The following is a 22,359-nucleotide window of genomic DNA, read 5'->3' as shown; positions in this document are numbered from 1 at the left end:
GTAGGCTCAAGCAAGAAGTGCAATACCAGACTGACAACAGTCTGATGTTCAGGTGAGTGCTCTTTCCCAGACCCATGCCTCCAGACTTCTCCCTCTTACAGCTTTGCCTACATCTTCTTCGCTCTTCCTCAGCCTTTCTTTCCACAGCTGCCGTAAAACAGGATGTCACAGTGCTCCAAATAGAAAGGAAAACAAAGCAAAAAAGTTCATGATTTCTCACCTCATTTTAGTTTTAGTGAAATTTATAATGAATAAAGAATGACATTTTTCCAATGAGCAAAAATAAGAAACTTATCCAAGGATAAGTTCAGCCACAGGATGTCTAAGAAAATTAGTGGCAACAAGTAATGTTGATATGAAGAATACTGGATGAAGTTAGCCCCTCCCACTCTTGGGTATTTTTTAAATAGCTACTATTTTGATGAAAACAATATATACTACTCAAACAAATACAGGTGTTCTTTTCCCCCAAATCTCATAGAGATAACCATTTAAAATATTCATGTTATAGTCTTCTATACATCTCTAAGAATAAAAAAAACAGACAAATACAGTACTTCATAAATTGGATCTTATGTGCACAGTTCTTTTCCCACTGAACAGCATGTCACCAATAACATCATTTTAAAAAGTTACAGTGTCCATTAAGTGGACATTTATCATCATTTAATCAGTTTTCTATTTATTGACATTTTTGTATTTTCCCCCAAATGTTTCCTATTTTAAACAGTTCTTTGATGAACTTCCTTATGTATGCCCCTTTGCACAACTGTGTAGTTAGTTATCTTTTGGGACAAATTCCTGGAAGTGACATTTTTGTCAGCCAATTCTGAAACATTATCAACTAGAAAAAATAAAGTGTGCCTACTTTGAAAAATATACTTTATATGTGAGACTCAATACAACCAAATTCTCCCATTTAAAACAGTTAAACCTCAGACAGTTGTTGTCAATCTGGTGTTTCAATAATCTGTCAGAGCTCCCTGGGGCAGAATAATGTGTGTTGAGGCTCCTTGGAGCAGGGTGGTTGACACTGCTAGTTGTTTAAGCCAAAATCTTTTTTTCTTTACTAGCAGAATTCTGATTTTTTTTCAGGGTGACAATGTGTCCAGTTAAAAATTTTCACTTCCCCAGACTCTTCAAAGCCATGGTTGGCCATGTGGCCTACAAAATTAAAGGAGATGTTCCTAGGACGGGCTCGAAGCTTTATGGAAGCAATGTTCATTTAGCCATTGGACCTGTATCCATTCTTTATCTGAGCAATGGCATGATGCTGGAGGTGGAGCAGCCATATTTCAACCACAATAACAAAAGCCCCACACACCATTAATAGTGTGAGAAGTCAAAGATGCCTGGTTCATGACTGCTCTGGAGGCACAGCTTGCCAGCTCTGGACTGCCCATTTCTGAACTTGAGTAGGGGAAAATAAATCCCTCCTATTTAAGGTTTTGTTGTTTGGATTTTCTGTTATAAACACTGAATGCAATTCCTAATTGATATATTAACATAGAACAAGTCACCATTTATTTAGCACTGTATATAGAATTTTTAATAAACAGGGGGAACACAAAATGGAAACAAGAAATAACAACAAAACACCACTCTCTTCTCTGATAAACTTAGTTTTCCTTTCAATACCCAAATGTTACAGTTAGATTAACAAATCGTTTTGTGATGACTTGATTAAGTTCTGTAAAGTAAATTATATTCACTGGTATAATAGTTTTAAAATATGGCCCAGCTGGTGTGGCTCAGTGGTTGAATGTTGACCTATGAACCAGGGGGTCACAGTTCGATTCCCGGTCATGGCACATGCCCGAGTTGTGGGCTTGATCCCCAGTGTGGGGCATGCAGGAGGCAGCTGATTAATGATTCTCTCTCATCATTGATGTTTCTCTCTCTCTCTCTCTCTCTCTCTCTCTCTCTCTCTCTCTCTTCTCTCTCCTCTCCCTTCCTCTCTGAAATCAATACAAATATATTTTTTAAAAAAATATGTTCACAAGCTTTGATACTTCTTCCTTCAAAAGGTGGACCTGAATTCCCCTTACCTTGAGTTTGAACTATATTTAATGACTCGTTCTCATGAATAGACTTGTTCTCATTGTAGAAATGACATAATGTGATTTCTTAGGGAGGCGGGGGGACATTTGAATATATAGAGAGGCCCACATTATGAGTAATTAAGGCTTCCAGCTAAAAGCTAGTGAGGAACTGAGGACTCATGACAACAGCAATGTGAGTGAATTTGGAAGCAGATCCTCCAGCCCTGGTCAAGCTTTCAGGTGACTGCCTTCCTGATCATCTTTACTGAACCTCAAGAGAGAACCTGACCCAGAACCACTCAGCTAAAGTGCTCCTGAATTCCTGGCCCAGAGAAACTGTGAGTTAAAAAATGTTTTGTTGTCTTAAGCCATTTAATTGGGGATAATTTGTTACGCCATAAAGATAACTGATAGAGTTAGGTATAATAGAGCCTAGCACAATGCCTGGCACGTATTTCAGTGTTTAATTATTTGTTGTTTGAATGAATACACAATTGAATGAAGTAAGATACAGTGGGGCCTGTACTTGTTTTTCACTTTAAGCCAGTGGTTCTCAACCTTGGCTGCACATTAGAATCACCTGGGAATTTTTTTAAAATCCTGATTTCTGGGCCTCACCCCATAACAAAGAAACAGAATTTCCGGAGGATGGGGCCCAGAAATCAGGATTTTAAAAAGATTCCCAGGTGATTCTAATGTGCAACAAGGTTGAGAACCACTGCTTTAAACGGTAACAAACAATGCTGGTATTATCTTTGATTCCTGACACCTGTATTATACAAGGGTTTTCTGATATGATCACAGGGAAATCAACTGTGAATCTTGCTGAGACCTAAACATTGACATTTCTGAAAGAAACGTAAGGTGAATAGAGTATTGGAATCCTAGAGTCTTGAATAATGCTCCCAGTTTTATCACTGAATAGCCAAGTGGCCTACGGCAAGTCACTTAAGACCTCCAAATCTCAATTCTCCTATCCACAAATTGGGGGAAGTAATCCTAACATGCTTCAAAAGGTGGTCAATGAGATTATATGTGACAGTGTAATTATAAAGCATTAGCATTCTCTTAACATCTTAAGCGCCAAGCCTGTTTTGTCTTCCTTTCCATTTCAGTCACCAGTGACTGACATGGGGCTTAACGTGTTAATTACATTAGGCTCATGAGGCCTGTCCTACTGTGTGGTTATTTTTGTTAATCTTTGCCAGAGAATATTTTTTTCCATTGATTTTTAGAGAGTGGAAGGGAAGGAGAGAGAGAGAGAGAGAGAGAAACATCAATGTGAGAGAGACACATTGATTGCTTGCCTCCCTCACGAGCCCCGACTAGGGCCAGGAATCAAATCCATGACCCTTTGGTGTGTGGGCCTGCACTCTAAGCATTGAGCAACATCTGGCCAGCACTATCCTACTGTATTTTTAAGCAATAAATATTTTATTTTTTAAGAGTATAGATTCATTTTAATTTGAATGTGTACATGAATAGGAAAAGCTAGAAATAGAGCTTTATACATGGTCTGCTGGCAAATGTTTAACAACTAACTCTCTAAAAAATATATACATGTATGTATACATATCTATTAATGCACATCCTATATAATAAAAGGGTAATATGCAAATTGATCCTAACAGCAGAATGACCAGAACAACCACTGCACCAGTCACTATGAGGTGCACTGACCACCTCTTGGTTCCTTTCCCCGGCTGGCAGGCTCTGATCGTCTGATGGCCACCCGCGGTGGGGGCGGCAACAGCCGACCTCTTGGTCCCTTCCCCCTGGCCATCAGGCACTGATCACCCGATGGCAAATCGCTGCAGGCACCTGGGGAAGATGGCCCTGATTGCAGGCCAGGCCTAGGGACCATACCCATCCACGAATTTCATACACTGGACCTCTAGTTAATTTATAATGAATCTCACTGATATAAATGTTGTGTAACTCACAATTTTATAAAGAATAACAAAATATCAAATATCAAATACTTTTTATTGAATTTCCATATAGCCAATTGATTCTCACACCTTTCATCAGTTTTTGCTGCACTCTTATATCCAAAGTCAAACTACGGTTAAACATTAAATATATTAGATGGTGTGTTTTAGACTTTTCTTTCAAGAGGTGATAACTGGTTGTACTTGGTTCCTTTGTAAAATATTAGCATCATTCATAGTAAGCAGTTAGGGTTTAATAATATGGCAGGATGGTGGGTTATTACATGTCAGATGTCATTTTATAAGCCTGGTGAAAATTTATTGCACTTTTAAAAGAATACCTAATTATAACTGGCTTCTTTTTCTCTTCATGAACTAATTTGTCATTGTGGTCGGGTGTGTGCCCCTCTTTATGGTAACAGTGGTCGTTAAACATGCTTAGTAATAAACATACATTTAACCAATAATTTGGTCTGAATCTAAGAGTTTATCCTAGAGCAAAATTGCACCCAGCAGCAAGAAAATAAATGGTAGAATACATGTCTTTCTCTTTCAGAGAGGAGGACAATGGAACATCAGAGATAGAGATAGTTATTGACGATGCACAATTTGGTGGTATGGCTAACCCCAGAGGTAAATATGTGAGGATGAGTAAGATGGGGCCTTAGTGTAAGATGCAAGTCCCAATTATGTAGTGGGTGAATTATCCAAACTCCCTGATTTTGTTTCAGGTATTGTTGTTCTGTCTTGCTTTCTGCTATTCTGCTGACTCCAAATTGGTTGAAATTACTTGTTTAATTAGACAGTTTATTTGTGGTTGTAGATGACCCCTGCTACCTACCATTTTTATTTACTTGAGTAGTAAGACCCTACTAAAAAAACAAAAACACCGACAGAGCTTCCTTATCTGGCGAGTATATGCTTTCCAACTGAGCTCATTCCATATTGAAATACCTGCCAGGAGAAAGTATTTTCACCCTACGCAACCTGAGAGAGCATTTTTCAAACAGTGTTTATTCCTTGCTGCTACATCTTCACAAAAATCTACCAAGATTTTGAGATAGTTACAAAGGTTAGTGTTATTTTCTGAATTGACTGACACGTGAAGTGGATTAAGGTGGAGAACGTAGCCAAAGAGGAGATAAAGAAAAAAAGAAAGTCTCGGAAATACTTTTAACCTCCAGGGAAGAGGACTCAGCATGACTCACAACATACTAAGCTTAAAAGCCGAGACGGCAACGTGTGTGCTGAGGAATGTTGTCGTCTAGAGAAATATTCTCAACTTATGAGATTGGGCTCCCTGGGGTTACTTGGGGTTTCTCTAGTTCCTGGAATAAGATTCAGGATGTTTTCCTAGTGGCTCCACAAAAGCAGGGAGCATTTGTGTTTTTTTGTTTTGTTTTGTTTTTTAAATATATTTTATTGATTTTTTACAGAGAGGAAGGGAGAGAGAGAGAGAGAATTAGAAACATCGATGAGAGAGAAACATCGATCAGCTGCCTCCTGCACATCTCCCACTGGGGATGTGCCCACAACCCAGGTACATGCCCTTGACCGGAATCGAACCTGGGACCTTTCAGTCCACAGGCCGACGCTCTATCCACTGAGCCAAACCGGTTTCGGCAGGGAGCATTTGTTATAAATGGAATAGGTAAAGCTGCCTTTAGTTTAAAATCCCTAAGCAGTAAATGATTTATAAATATGTATGCTACCTCTGTTATTGTAAAGAACTGACAAATTTAGCGCAGTTATGTGGAACATTTTTTTTTCTTTTAAGTTGTATCTAAATGTATTTAAATGTAAAAATGGATTGGGACAGATACTTTGTTGGCTTTCTGTCCATTCTTCATAGAGAAGCTTCCCCTTCCTCATCCCTATATTCCTCCTACAGCTTGGGTCCCCATAGCCATGTTTATATGAGAGGACCCTTCTCCTTTCCTGCCACAGCTGATTCAATAGGTTTTGATCCTTTAAGAAATATGACTCAATCAGATTCTGTCTTCTGGGAATTTGGAATTGGGAGAAAGAAGCCTTAGTTACTCTCTTTTGAACCCTGAAACTGTACTCCAAATATGGGATTATAACCCAAACATGTAAACCCAAGATAAGGGAACCCATTCTGCAGGGAGAGTCAGGAATGAAGCAGACTATCTGAGAAGTGTAATGACCCTGAGCTGTGTGCTCCCTGAGAGAGAAAGAGCAGGGAGAGAGTCACTTTCTAGCTTTCACATATTTCCCATGGCCCCCTTCCCTCAGTTGGCCTTCCTGCTCTTGAGTTCCATGAATCCCTATACTGTATTCATATATTAAATTACACGTTTTTTGTCAAGTTAGTTTGAATGGGTAATTTTCCCATTCTTTAAAAAACATTTCATCACTTCATTTAAGAGAGATCTAGATCGTTCTTTTCATTTGTAAGAAGTAAAAAGCATTTTGAAAACTTTGATCTGAGGAATAACCTAAGGCTTATAAAAAAACATGCAAAATTTATAATCTTTTGTATAGAGATCAAAAGGGCAAAGTAGGAAGCTCTAAGTTCTGTTCTTTCACAGAAACAGAAAAACAAGGAGCAAGCCACTGTCAGAACCAATTTTGTGAGAACTCTGGAAAACACTTAAAAGTTTATAGCAACCAAGTGAGCACTGAATCAAGAAAAAGGCACTTCAAAGCAGTAGGAAAATGTTGTGGTGATTTTACTTGCTTTTCCGCTCCCTCCTCCCCTGCATGGGAACAGTCTTATAATGTCAGTAGTCTTAGAGTGGCAACAGTCTTAAAGCAGCAGTAGTCATAAAGTTGCTGCAATCATAACAAAAAAAACACAGTCTTACAGTGGCAGCAGCCTGTGTTCCTGGTGTGGGACTGCCCCTCAATTCTGGAAGGAGCAAAGTTGACCTTGCTCACAGACTATTGTGATGTTCTGATGTGTCTGGGGAGCGCTAGGGACTGAATTGTGTCCTCCAAAATTTATATGTTGCAGTCCTAACCTACTGTGTGACTGTAGGGCCTATAATGATGTGTTAAAAGTTAAGTGAGTTCATAAGGGTGAGATCCTCATCTGATAAGGCTAGTGCCCTTATACGAAGCAGAAATACAAGAGCTCTCTCTGTCCATCAAGTGTGGACACAGTGAGAAGGCAGCTGTCTGTAAGCCAGGGAAAGAATCCTCGCCAGAAACTGAATTGGCTGAAGGCTTGATTTTGGGCTTTCTATTCTCCAGACTTATGAGAAATAAATTTCTGTTGTCTGAGTCATCCAGACTGTGGTATTTTGTTATGGCAGCCCAAGCATACTAATACAGGGGGCAATCTGAAGGACTGTGGCAAGGTGTTCTACGTTTTACCTAGCTCAGAGCTCGGCTGAAAGAGCTTGAAAACACGGCAAGCCGAATCAATAACCCTCAGGCATCTGGGTCAGAGAATACAGTGAAACATACAGTAGACCATCTAAGGCAAAAAATGCGAATTTCTTTAGAAATTAGGACATTCAAAAGCAACCATTGAGACAGGGGAATTTATAAAGCCATATGTATACCCATGGCAAGATACATGCTCAGAAAAAAATCTTAGACGACCCTAAGCTTTCACCTGGGCTGAGCCCTTGCTTGGTACAGTGCAAACCTGACAAATTGAAGGAAAGCCCTAGCTCAGAGACAATTTACAAAGACGGGAAGGTTCCTGCATTCAAGGAAATTTCTATCAAAACACTAGCTGCACACAAGCTAAGGAATACAGACATCAGTGACCCCATTGACAAGGAATACTGTCTTTGCAATAATAGTTGGGGAAATAAATAAACTGATGACTACAGCCTCCTAACAACCCCCAAACAGCAAACCCTGTGAAAAGGGGAGAATCTGACTTCCACTGACCACATTATATTAATTCAATGTCCAATTTTTATAAAAAAAATTACAAGGCATACAAAGAATCTGACTTCCAGTTACCATCTTATACTAGTCCAATTTCCATTTTTCATTTTAAGAAGTTACAAGCATATATGGCTCATTCAAAAAAAAACCCCAAAATAAATTGGTAGAAACCATCTCTGAGGAAGTCCAGACATTGGCATTACCAGACAAAGATGTTAAAATAACTGTCTTATGCTCAAAAAACTAATGGAAAACATGAGCAATAAACTAAAGGAAATGAGGAAAATAATGTATGAACGAAAGAGGATACCAATAAAGAGAAGGAAATAAAAGGAACTAAGTGGAACTCTGGAGCTGAAGCGTACAATAGCCACAACTTCGACAAACTGTTGGCTCTAAGACAGGTTTTATGCAGAAGACGCTGAGCCTTGTTCCCCCACTGGGGGATGGTGCCCCTTAAATCATAAAATTTATCACAGTTTAGTGTAAAGATCTTGGGCTTCAGAGTAAGATTGATGTGTGTAAATGATAGCTATACATAAAAATAACAATGACCAGCATTACTAATTCAAGTGGAGAAAGCTCTAAGAAGGAAGAACTCAGAGTCTAGGACTTCATAAATGATTTCTGCAGCTGATTCCTTACTATGTATTAGACACTATGTTATGTTTTAGGCACTCCACAATACACTTACGTCACTGATTTATTTTAAACTTCACACCAACCCTCTGAAGTAGGTGTTATCAACCCTATTAACTGATAAATAAACTAGTCTTAGAGATTAGGCACTTGTAAATAGTATAATATGGATTTCAACCCAGTTTTTTAAAAATTGCTTCACTGAGGTATAATTAGCATGCAGTAACTAACTATACATATGTAAGGTTGATGTTTGGACATGTGTATACCCATGAAACCATTACCACAATCAAGATAATAAACATATCTGTCACCCCCAAAAGTTTTCTCCTGCCACTCTCCACCCCATCTCCAAGAAACCACTTACCCGCTTTTTATCACTATAGATTAGTTTGCATATTTTGGCATTATATGAATGGAATCATACCATGTGTTCTCCCTTTTATCCTGCTTTATCACTCAGCATAATTACATTGAAATTAAACCATGTTGTTGAGTTTATGAATGGTTCATTCCTTTTTGTTGCTAGCAGTATTCCATTACAATTTGTGTATCCATTCACCTGCTGATGGGCATTGAACCCAATGGTTTCTGACTCTAAACCCATGCTACACTCTCTCCCCAGCTCCATAATTTACTGTGTGGTCTTAGAAAACTGAATTATTCTCGTTGAGTCAGAATTTCTCTCATTGGAAAATGGCAATAATATTTCTTCCACAGGATTGTTATTAGTAAGTGAGATAACATGAAAGCACCTAATACTGTGCCTGGCACACAGTAGATGCTTATAAACATTCTTTTTTTTTTTTTCCTCAAGAAAGAAATTTCTCCAGGAAAGAACTGAGGAAAAAGTATAGTAGTAATGACTTTCTGTACTCTTTCTTCCTGCATTTCACTTCCTTCTTGAAACTTTTTCACTTTAATTTCCCCTGCTTGTGTCTTATGTGCACCTCATGAATATGCTATTCCCTTCTCTCTACTACAAATATGTACAACAAACTTTTTTTTCATTTTGTGAAAATTTCAGTTTATGAAATTGGGCTGAAATAGAGCATTGCCAGTCAAGACAACATTATGTATACCCCTATACATTAGACTTTTATCAAGGATATAAATGATGAATGGGAATGGCAGAGGCTAGGGGTGGAGGGTAGAAAGCAGAGACTGATGAGCAAGGAAGTAAGGCTTTATAGTTGAAGCCTGAACGATCTAGACAGAAAGTGGAGTGATAACTAGGGGCAAGAAGGGCATACATGTGGGGCAGGAAAGAGTTGAAGGAAGGAATAAGGATCTCACATACAAGTAGCCATTTATGCTATTGCTGTATTTTATCTTTGAAGTACAGACACATCCCCAAATTATCAACACTGGTGAGTACAAAGCTCTTTGGGTGTGAGAAAGGAAATGAGAAGATAAGCTATGTTCCGGTTTATCAAGCTCCCAGCTAATGACCCAAAGCCAGTTTCCTTTTCTTCCATTACAGGTTAAATGTGTGTTTATAGATTGTTTTGATACTGTTTTAAACACTGTTTCTGTATGAAAATACTATATGTTTTATTGATTTCAGAGAGGAAGGGAGGAGGAGAGAGATAGAAACATCAATGATGAGAGATAATCATTGATCAGTTGCTTCCTGCACACCCCGCACTGGGGATAGAGCCCCAACCCGGGCATGTACTCTGACCAGGAATGGTACCGTGACCTCCTGGTTCATAGGTTGATGCTCAACCACTGAGCCACACAGGCTGGGCTGGAAAAAAACATTGTCACTTCAATGAATTTTTGGAATACAGCTCACAAGGAGACAGGTAACTTTGTTTAGCTTACTAACATTAACCATTTAGATGTTGCAGATAAAGAAAATTCAGGTGATAAAAAAGTGACTTGAGGAGGGCATTACGATGAAATTAAGTTCAAATTGTTGTCATTTCACATACCTTTGTTCAGTCTCTAAAACTCCTTTTTCTATTGGATCTCTAAAGAGCCTTCTTTGCCTTGAAAAGATTATTAGGAAAGGGGATAAGAGGAAGGGAACAAACTACCATAGTCCAACAAACTAATATCTCTCTCTCTCTCTCTCTCTCTCTCTCCCTCCCTCCCTCCCTCCCTCCCTCCCTCCCTCCCTCCCTCCTTCTTTTCCCTCTTGCTTTGGAACTCTATTTCTCTCCCAAGTGATTTTTGTCACCCCCCTCCTCTTCCTCTGTGTGTGGGGTGTGTTTGTGTGTGTTGTGGGCAGGGTGTATGTGTATGTGGGGAGGGTGTTTGCTTTTCTCTTCTTTTTCTTTGCTTCCTGGTCTTTAACTGCACTCAGTATTTCGCCTGCCTCCTTTCCATCTCTTTATTTTTAGTTATTGTTTCTATACCTGTCCCTGCCAGTAGAAAAAAGAATGCCATTATTACTTTCTTTTTCTTTTTTTAAGTTCTTAACTCTTTCTGGCTCTGTGCTAACAACTATTATAAAAAGGAAATGACATAGACAGTGTCTGACTTCTAAAGTATAAAATCTATTGTGAGACCCAGCTGTGATTTTATAACACCCTTATGATTCTGACTTTTTTGTTGGTTTCTCCATGCCGTTAAAAATCTAAAGGCCTAAGTTACAAACCTACCTGATTCCCGTACAATTTCAGAAGGTTCAAAAAGTCCCTGAACCCCTAAGGAATTTATGATCTCAGATAAACAATCCTGCTGGTTGTCTCAATACATTTCACAAATGTCACATAATTTTTGAGATAGGCGGAATATCTTGAGACATGATCAATTTGAATTCATTTAGGTAAGAAAATCAATAGGATATTTAACAGCCATTTGGTGTGGTTGGAGAGGTAAAAGAGAAAGAAATGTTATCAAATCATAAGTAGATTGTAACATTATCCAAAAGGAACAAACATTTATGGAGCATCACCTACTACACACATACCTATATATGAAATTCCTACATAATATAGCTGTTGTAAAAATTATATTTGTATATGTGTATTTATATGTATGCATATATAAAAATATTTACATATGTATACATTTGTGTATGTATTGTATATTTTTGTAGGCAAACAAATATGTATAGATAATATATTAAGTACTATAAATATAATTTTCATAATAACTATAACATGTAGGAATTATACTCAGATATGGAAATTGAGCCTCAGAGAAATCAAATAGCTAACTCAAGTCACCTGCTAGTAAATGATAGATTAGAATTCACACCAACATCTAATTCTAATGCCCCTTCAGAGGTTGATTTCTCATCTTTTCTACTCAACACGAAACTAAGCACATCTGAGGCACTCATAGAAGGTTGGAATATCGATTGAATTAAACCAAACAGAGTCAAGTACAGAGTCCTGCAGTAGATCACTGGAAACTACCACTCCCACCCTCATCTACCCACCCACCCCCATTTAATTTCATTTCTTTAGAGAAAAGAGGGGGCATTCTAGCCAGTTCTGAAGAGGAGAGGAAACGCTCCAGAATTGCAGAGAAATACAATAATTTTACTTTACTCATCAGAGAACTATGTCAGGTCTAGCATACTGAGAGGGTAGCAGGCTTGAATATGCCGGTTTTCATTAGGAATGAGTGTACTGCAAAGTTAATGCAATATTAACTTGAGGAAACCATTTTTGATTTAGTGAGTCCTCTGAACATTAAAGAACGCATTTTGACTGAGGCTTCTGAAATATACAATTTGAAACATGCCTAGGAAGAAAATGCAGCAATTTTAACCTAAGGAGGTTCTCAAATGAAGACTGATTTTAAAGGAATTGTTCAGAATTATATGCACATACTCTGAGGCTAGCTAACGAAGGAAGCTATAATGTGAAGAGAGTTGCTGAAGAAATGCAAGCAACTCTCAGGTAGAAAGGCTGGTTATACTTCAAAAGTAAATCTTTGGCCTGACCAGTGTTCCTCAGGGGTTGGAGCGTTAGCCAGCACACCGAATAGTCGCTCTTTCGATTCCTGGTGAACGGCACATACCTGGGTTGCAGGTTCAATCCCTGTCCCAGTCGGGTGTGTGTGAGAGGCAACAAACTGATGTCTTTCTCGCATTGATGTTTTTCTCTCTCTTTCTCCCCGCATCCCCTCCTCTCTTCCACGCCCCCTAAAAATCAATGGAAAAAATATACTCAGATGAGGCTTAACAACAACAAAAGCGTATCTTTAGGGAAGCTAAGAAACACTTAACTAAGTTGAATGGAAACTGTATTGGAAGTCATAATTGTAGAAGCCAGTCAAGACAATGGAGTAATGCAGAATTAGGTAGTGTTACCCTGCTTGATAGGTTCATGATTTAAAAATAAGCCTATCTTGACTTAGGGCAAGATCATGATGCATAGTTTTTTAATTTCTCCAATCCTTTCCTAAAACATACACTAACTAATAGAGTAGCAGTAGCTCTACTCTCATTCAATGTATTATTATCATTGTATTATGTAACATTGTTGTTGTTATTTGATATCCTTGGCTCTTGGCTCTGCAGCCCAAAGTTCAATTCTGTTCCACTCCACACCCAGGTTTCCATAATGTTTGCCTGAATCTCACTTACCAGGGCCTATTTAATTGGGTTCATAAAAGAGACTGGGTCATGGAATGAAATAAATAAGGGCTTGGGAATTAGGTAGACCTGGGTTCAAATCTCAGTACCACTATTCGCTGATTTTATAAGTTGGATCTGTCACAAGACTTCTCATTCTCTCATTATTGTTTATATTAAAAAATCCAATTCAATTATATCATTTTGACTTCTAGGACCATGTCAATTTCCTCCAATGTTCAAGTAACAGGATTAGCAATGTATTGGCCCATTGAAGAAGGGAGTAACAGGTAACTCTAGGAGAGGAATTGGTAGGCACACACACACACACACACACACACACACACACACACACACAGTACTGAGAAAGGATAAAAGGTCTTTGTCCTTCAGTGTTTCTAAATTCTGAGCCCTTTTACCATTCCTCTTCTCCCAGGGAGGATAAACTGGCTTTTCTAAGTTGTGAGCTCTTTCTTAAACCTGAAAATTCTATTTGCAGAGAAATAGGAGGTCCTTTGTGCCTAAGGGCCTACAAGAAAGGGGATGTGGAGTCCTAGAAATTAGTTACGGCCCAAGAAGTGTCAGGATTTGTGCAGAATAAAAATCACTTCTATGAGTATTGCTTTATGTCCCATGTGGTGGTCCAGCCCTGTGTTCCTGGAGTTATGCTACATATGGCATTTGAGCAGTGGTTCTCAACCTTCTGGCCCTTTAAATACAGTTCCTCATGTTGTGACCCAACCATAAAATTATTTTCGTTGCTACTTCATAACTGTAATGTTGCTACTGTTATGAATCATAATGTAAATATCTGATATGCAGGATGGTCTTAGGCGACCCCTGTGAAAAGGTCGTTCAACGGCCAAAGGGGTCGCGACCCACAGGTTGAGAACCGCTGCACTAGAAGGACATCTTCATCAGGCAGGAACCGAATGAGGAGGACCCCAGAAGTTTTATGTTTCCTTTGTAGGTTCTTTGATTCCATTGGTCCCTGTTACCTGTCACACTCTGGCAAGCTCACCAGCAAACACCCTGGAGGCTAATGCTGACCGAGAACTGCTGACAGCTAGGGTAGTCATTCAGCAAAGGTTTATTGAGTTCTTTATATATGCCAAGTTCTTGGTCTGGGATTAGATCTTTGAAACAGGGAGGATAAAGCTTAAAGAGGTTCATAGCTTCTTCCCTCCATTCTTTATCCTGACTTAGCTTTCTTCATAGAACTCAATCATTTATTATCTGTCTCCTTGTTGAGTGTCTGTTTTGCCCCATTAGAATCCAAGGCGGGAACTTTGTCTTGTTTATTGCTGTCTCCCCAGTTTCTGGCACATGCTATTATGTGTTTCACAAATACTTGCTGAATGAATGAATGAATCCCATTGTTTTAGACAATGAAAGCCAAGTAGTCTTGTATATTACTTGATCTTCTCTTTCTAAAATAGTCTTATATTTTTTATACATAAAATAAATTTTGCCTCTTATGCCTGTTTTCCAAAAAGTGCTTATAATGCTGCATCATTTATAGTCTTCTACATCATTTATAGTCTATAGAGCTGCATAATGAACATCTGAGGTAAAAAAGAAACACTGTATATCTTGTAGACTCTAGTCTTCTCGAGCCTTGTAGAGCCAATTCTTTTATGAAAGTCCTCGTAGGAAAGATCTATGCAGTTGTATAATATTCTACTTCAATTTGTGTTTATAATTTGAAGCTATATATATATATATATTTCCCCTCCATGAAAAACAAACCCTTTTTTGGTAGCTATTATATATATGATAGAAACCAGGAAGCAGTAGCCTCAGAAGTTTCCACCCACCTTCTCCCCACCACTGCTGTTGTCACTCAGATTTTTCGCTTCCCCACTGCCCTTCCTCACCCAAGGGAAGGAAGTAAGGGCAGGAAAAGGAGAAGGGTAAGCCACAGTAGGCTGAGGGCAAGATTACAGGAGAATTCTCTCAACTGTCATCTTTGCCAATGAAATTTAAAGATGCGTCATTTCTTATTTCTATAGCAGTTGTTTGTTAATATTCTAATAAAGACTTCATTGATGTGCCCCCAAAATTATTCAGACAATCCGAGTGGCCATCTCTGTGACTTTTCTTTCATCAAATATAAATCATGGGCTTATTCAACTTAGCTAGCATGATCTCCTTTTAATAAAACCTGTGTCAATAAGTTTCAATCCTTTCATCACTTGGTGTTTACGAATTGATTTTCTTTATAGTGTTCTTGAACCTTAATTTGAAAACTGACATTAGCTTTTTAACATGCTGGAGTTTTCTTTTTTGTTCCTTTCTTATAGAGACAATCATTCTTCTGTGTTTTGCCCTTTGGGTAGTCTTCTTGACTCTTGAGATCTGTAATGCTTTACTATTTTACCTAGTCTCTCTTTTTTTCTGCTTGTGGTAGTCCTTCAAAAAACTTTGTTGATATAATCTACCTCTTCCAAAAGATCAAGGCAGCATTCTTGAGAAAAGAATGACATTTTTAATATTTAAATGATATAGTTAATGCTCAAACTTCTCTTGGCTTTCTAATGAAGAGTTTTAATGTTTTTCTTTTTCCAACTTCTTAGATTTATTTGTATAAGAAAAGTACAAAAAACAAAACAAAAAAACTCTTTTAGGGGAAATTTTATCATGTAGAATGCACACATACCTGCATCTGACCCTGATATTTTTTTTCTTTTAAGCATTGCCTTTCCCAATTCTTATCTGTGTGATCAATGGTAACTATTCACCGAGCCTTCATTATGTATTCACACTGAGATAAGGATTGTACTTTCCCTATCTCTTTTGAGCCTCACCACAATCCTGTGAGATAGGGACTATTTTTATATTTATTTTTTAAATAAGAACACTGAGACTTGGAGAGCATCCCAGTCAAAGGAATAGCATAATACTAGGAGGAGCTGAACTTTAAATCAATATGTCAAACTCAAAATGCTTACCAGTATACTATAATATTTCTAGAAGATCCATGCCTGGGATAATTATCCCTTTCCAAGTCCAGTATTTCTTCAATTTTCAATTCTGTCTTTACTATATTTATTTACACTTTCATGAAGGCAGTAAAGCCTGGTGGTTCCAGGTAAGGCTCTGGAGCCAGATCAAGTGTAGCCAAATCCAGGGCCACCACATACTAACTGTGTAATTTGGGGCAAACTATTTAGACTTTTGTGTCTCAGATTCCTAATCTGAATGTGGGGAATATCAGTGCATACCTCATAGGGTTGTGATACTTAAATGAATCCTTAATATGTCTACGGTGTTTAGAACAGTTCCTGGTATATGGGAAGTGCCTAGGAAATGGCACTTTTATTTATTTATTTGTTTATTTACCAGAGACCCAGTGCACGAATTTGTGCATGGGTGGAGTCCCTCTGCCTGGCCGCCGATCGGGGGGTGGAGGGTGGGGCGGCTGGCCAGAAGGAGGGACAGCAGGAGGTTGGCTGGCCAGGGGGAGGGACCATGGGAGGTTGGCAGGCGAGGGGGCGGGAGGAACCGTGGGAGGTTGGCCGGTGGAGGGGGTGGGGGGGGACTGCAGGAGGTTGGCCAGCCAGCCCCCCCTGACCAGGGCCAATGGGGGTCCCACTGCGGGGAGGGACTGCGAGAGGTTGGCTGTGGGAGCACACTGACCACCAGGGGGAAGCTCCTGCATTGAGCGTCTGCCTCCTGGTGGTCGGTGTGCATCATAGCAACCAGTTGACTGGTTGGTTGGTTGGTTGGTTGGTCGTTCGGTTGCTTAGGCTTTTATATATATAGATTTATTTCCTACTTTTTGATAATTCAACTCATGTACTTACTGAATGCTTTACTGTGTTACTAACTTCCAGGCATTCTGCTAAATTCCAAATATAGAAAGATGATTGCCACAGTATCTTTCCCTTAAGGTGTTCAAATCTATTGGTGAATCATAAAAGATTATGCTCACAAGGGGATAAACCCCATACTCAGTCCAGATATGGGGTGGTCAATCTAAGTTCACTAAATTTTGGATCAAATGGATAATGAGTGCTGGAATAAGAATCTGTAGCCAAGTATGCAGACCTCCCAAACTAGAGCTTTCCAATGAAGTGGATCATTTCCAGAGCCAGCTAACCCTTCCCATTCCACTTGCCCTTTTGCATCATGTCTTTTCCAGTCCTCCCGTCAAGAGGTGGTGTTTATTTCCTTTACCTTGAATTTGGAATAGCCTTGGGATTTGCTTTGCCCAACAGAATGTGGTGAAAATGAGGAGCATGACACAGTTCTAGACCCTAAGAGGCCTTGCAGATTCCCTTGTTGCCCTCTTAGGATCTGACCTCCATGTAAAGAAGTTGAGGCCAGATTACTGAATGATCAGAGTGGGACTGGAGAGAGAAAAACCCAGCCAGTCTTCCACCATTTCAGTCACCCCAGCAGGGGTGTCAGTCATGTGAGTAAGCCTAGCACCCTAAATCCTATAGCTTTTGTTGAAATGCCTTAGCCAATTCCTGTTAAGTTGCAGAATCATAAGCAAATAAATGGTTCTGTTATGGGGGGGGGGGGGGGTGGTTTGTTTCATAGCAATAAATCCTGAAAGATTAGAGTTCCTTGCAGCTTCCCTTTACACTGTCTGGGAAGTCAGCCACCACACATAAAGCTTGGATTAGACAATGGAACAATGAGAGATCATGTAAGTCCCGGCCTTCCAACCATCTCTGCCAAGGCCTCGGATATGTGGGTAAAGCCACCGCCTTAGACCTGCTAACACAGCCTAGCCACCAGCTGAATGCAGCTGTATGAGGGTGCCCCACGCAATGAGCAAAAGAACCACCCAGACAAACGATAGAATCATGGTTGTTTTTAAGCCATTGTATTTTGGGGTAATTTATTACTATGCAGCAATAGGTAACTGAAACACCCACAGTGTACATGGCTGCCCACAAAAAGTGAGAGTATCGGCTTATGATGTGTTTGGGGCGTAATAGTTTTATCATTAATCAAGTACTTTCTCTGTGCCTGGTACTTTATGTATGTTGTTTTGTTTAGCCCTATAAAGCAGGTAATCTGGCAAATGAAAAATCTGAACTTTGGAGAGGTTAAGTAATTTGCTCAAGGCCTCAGCAAAATGGTGAGGTGTGATGTCAATGCCTCATTTCAGGCTCTCTCCAACTTTCTTTCCTCTATGGCAGCCGTGGGCAAACTACAGCCCACGGGCCGGATCCGGCCCGTTTGAAATGAATAAAACTAAAAAAAAAAAAAGACCGTACCCTTTTATGTAATGATGTTTACTTTGAATTTATATTAGTTCACACAAACACTCCATCCATGCTTTTGTTCTGGCCCTCTGGTCCAGTTTAAGAACCCATTGTGGCCCTCGAGTCAAAAAGTTTGCCCACCCCTGCTCTATGGCAATGGTCTTCTAACTCGTCTCACCAACTTCCAGTCTCACAGCCCTTCAGTAGATCCCATCAATTCTCACTACTAAAGTTCATGTTATCAAATCAAATGTCTATAGGGTTTTTGACTCACTTATAATACCCCACTGTCTATTGGATAAAGTACATCGTGTGCAAAACTTCCCTTCTTGCTTCTCCATCTCAGCACCTCCTTTATTTATCTTTTTACCATGTGGAGTCACCTGCACAACACAGATTTGTTTTGTCAGCCCTCCTAGCCTATGCACAGATTGCTTTCCTTACCTCCCCCACCTTCTGGTACATACATTCATGTTCCAGGACTTAGCTTAAGCTTTACCTTGACTATGAAGCCTGAACCTGGTCTCCCTGAGGCTCAGTTGACCACCCCTCACTTGTGCCCCCACTGAAACTGTACACTTTCTTAGTAGAGCATTAGTAACACCTTGTTGTTTGTAAACCAGTTTATCAATCAGACTGTGAGCTTCTTAATTCTTTATTCATCTAGTGTCCCCTGGACTGGTGCTTAATAAGATAAATTCTCCAGTAAAGGAGAGAAGTGAGACCAAAAAAGGATCAGGTCAGATTGTCAGGAGCCTTGAATGTCATGGTGGTTTAACCCAAGTGCCTGTCACCTGGTTGTCCTCAAGTCCTCTCATTCTTCTAGGACCACCCTTTCCTCTTATATCCAAATTTCCAAAGATTCCAACTTCTCCATGTTGTGCGGAGAGCTCAACATCACTATACTCTTCCTTGGGTTCTCTTCCAAATAAATCTGGAGCTTTAAAGAGTGAGGAGTTGAGTCAGGGGCTCCCAGTTCCCTTCACCACCTCTTGCTCCCATTTCCTGCTTGTGGTGATAGATTGATTTTCCTGTAGTTCCTGTCCACTTTCTACACTGCTTTACTCTTGATTCTGCTTCGATTCTTTTGTTCTCCCAAAGTAGCTGTGGCAGTTGGAAGACTTTTTTTTTTCCTAATTGCTTAAACAGTTTGGAATAGATAATTAGATAATTATCGTTAAATAGATAATTAGATAATTATTGTTAAATAGATAATTCCAAACTGATAATATATTCATATAGTTTGAAAATCAAATAATATAAAAGGGTGCATAGTGAAAATTCTCACTCCTACTTCTACCCTTGTCTGCCTTCCTCACCCCCTTCCCCCCATCCCAAATAGCTATTTTATTAGTTTCTTTAGTATCCCTCTTGGATTTATTTATGCAAATACAATACAATGAAAATATGGAAAGTTTTTTTTTCTTTCAGTTGGACATTGCTGGCAGGAGCTATGAAAAATATGCTGCTGTACCTGCTCTCACATCTGTGCTGTCACCTGCTCTCCACAGGGCCTTTCCCCCTTGTCCAGAAAAATTCTTTCTTTTCTGTTTTCTCACAGGGATGGCTTGCACAGTGACAATCCTTTTTTATTTTTATTTTTTTTGGGGGGGGGGGAGCAGAATTGGAACACATGGTTTGAGAAGTGAATTTTTGTAAAATATGGGACCAACCTTCTTTAATTCTGAAGGCCAGGCCCTTTCTCTGGAATAGCAAACTTTTAGTATTACTTAGACTGAGAGACAGGACTACAGCTCAGGAAAGAATTGAGCATGACTTAAACTTGAATATTAGATATCTGACATGGGGGGTGTGTCACTAGCCACTCTTGTTTCCAGGGCCCCTGCCAGCTGCTGTCTGACTGTTGAGACCCTCTCCTCATGCTTTTTACTTCTCTGCCAAGTCCTGGAACTCTCACTGCCCCTGAAAACTCCTACTTCCTTTTTATTTTGTATAGTTTTATGGGAGGGATCACATGTGGGGCACTCCTCTGGGAACTACCAGAAGTAATGGAGGGGGTGGGGGGGCTCTTGAGCATCACTTTAGGGATTAGTCATGCTGTAATAATTTGCATATAGATGAGAAGGCATCAGTGTGCCCTTTTTAAGCTAAATGAGGTCAGATTCTCCTTGGATTTTTCATCCAACAAGCATCTTACTTTTGGACTCACTGCATTTTATACACTTACTCCCTGTATAATTTCATGGCAGAGATCATTAGTACGCCCCGCATATTCCAGGTGTTTTCCTACATTACCCAGCCTCACTTGCAGTTCAGTGGGGCCATTTAACTTGCGCAGGCCAATGATCTATGATCACAAGTGGTGTGAGTGTCTCCTGGACTGAGGCAATTAAGAGCCAGTGTGCCTTCTCCATCCCTCCCTTCCCCTCCCTGGAAGCCAAACTTTCCAGATGGCATAGCTACAGGCTGCAGGAGGGCCATCTGATCCATGCTGGACAGATGTGAGTGAAAAAAGTTTATTGTGAGAAGCCACTGAGATTTTGAGATATTTTTTATTAATATTTCATTGCATATCTTTGCTACTTGAGTCAATAGTTTTGGAAATTAAAACCTAGAATCTCTAAAACAATGTGTGTGTGTGTGTGTGTGTGTGTGTGTGTCTTGTTTAGGACATGTAAATGTGTCTCCACATTCTACATGAATTACAATTTTAAAATCTATGTTTGGAGGTCCTATGAATGTATAGTGAATTTTATTAAAATTTTCCTGTATCTTAACATTCCTATTCTCAAAGCCATTAAGAACATTAAATATTAAATATAAGCTTATACTGTGTTGCCCTTTCATTTACTCCTAGTTCTGTGAATTAAGTTACAAATACAACTTCCTGTTAGGCCCACTCTAAATATCTTTAGACTTTCCCAGAAACAACTATACAAAGTTCTGGTGTGGGATGTTTTCTTTCTTAAAGATTTTCAAGGTACAGTTAGTAATCCTTTCTTCTTAGGGAAGTAAAATTAATGTAGAAGCTTTCTGCTTAACAGCCAGTCCAAAGGTTCCTAATGACCAGCTCAGTTTTCTGTCTTCCAGCAAGGACAAATTCCAGGCCCACTCTGGCTGTCGCAATCCCTTTTCTTCTCTTAGTAGCTCAAATGTTCTCTCACACAGTACTTGTTTCATTGGAACTTCAGTCACACTTCCATGGCTGTCATGTCATTGTTTATTTATTTTCTAGGACTGCCATAACCATGTACCACAAACTGAATGTCTTGAAAACCAGAAATGTATTGTCTCATAGCCTGGAGGCTCACAGCCCAAGATTAAGGCGTCTGCAGGGCCATGCTCCCCTTGAAGACACTAGAGAAAGACCTGTTGTAGGCCTCTCTCCTAACTTCTGGTGGTTCCTTGGTTTGTGGCAGCTTAACCCCAGTAGTTACGTGGCTTTCTCTCTGTGTACATGTCTGTGTTCAGATTTACCCCTTGTTATAAGGACACCAATCATGTTGGAGTAGAGACCTTCCCTTCTCCAATATGACTGTATCTTAACTGATTATATCTGCAAGCATCCCATTTCCAAGTGAGGTCACAATGGGCGGTACTGGGGGTTAGGACTTCAACATATGAACTTCAAGGGACATAATTCAATTCATGTCATCAATGTTTGTAGTGTCAAACATTTGGGGGTGGGTAAAAATAGGTTTACAGTTATTCAGGTTATGATGATTACATAGCTTTATTAATGCAAAAGCAAATCACAATGCAACTGCAAAACAACTTTTGCGCCCCTGCCCGCCCTCCGCCCTTCCCGGATAATCATAATGGTTAAAAGGCCTTAGAGTCCTACTTATTCATCTTGGAATTCCCTTTTCTGGCATTTGAACCTCAGTTTGTCGCTAAAACGGGAGCATGACTCATCATCACCTTATAGCGTTGTGATAATTAATAACATCCTGTCTCAATTTTAACCATGGAGGCCAAAATTACAGGATTCAAAGACCAAAAACAAAATAAGTAACTGCCAATTACCTCCACATTCTAAAGTGAGCTGCTACCCCACATATGTAAGACATGCTCACAGAGGACGAGTCACCCCTCTTTTGCTGATAAAGCAGACAAGGCTGATTAGGCCAAAAAGGGAAGAGGGTATTGTTTTGGAGAGA

The 22,359-nt window shown here is 39.6% G+C and overlaps 1 protein-coding gene across 1 annotated transcript in view; it reads left to right on the top strand.

Annotated features, from left to right (window-relative positions):
• The first annotated feature begins 2,062 nt into the window (after positions 1-2,062).
• The window catches only part of ASNS (asparagine synthetase (glutamine-hydrolyzing)), an 87,059-nt gene continuing 66,762 nt past the window's right edge, over positions 2,063-22,359 (top strand). The window contains exon 1 of the mRNA XM_059712389.1: positions 2,063-2,380. The gene's annotated coding sequence lies outside the window, so the exon portion shown is untranslated. The remainder of the gene's footprint in view (positions 2,381-22,359) is intronic.

Source organism: Myotis daubentonii, chromosome 10 (assembly GCF_963259705.1).
Source record: "Myotis daubentonii chromosome 10, mMyoDau2.1, whole genome shotgun sequence".
Classification (NCBI taxonomy): Eukaryota; Metazoa; Chordata; class Mammalia; order Chiroptera; family Vespertilionidae; genus Myotis; species Myotis daubentonii.
Note: the sequence above shows the minus strand (reverse complement) of the source record. Positions and strands in the feature narration are given on the sequence as shown.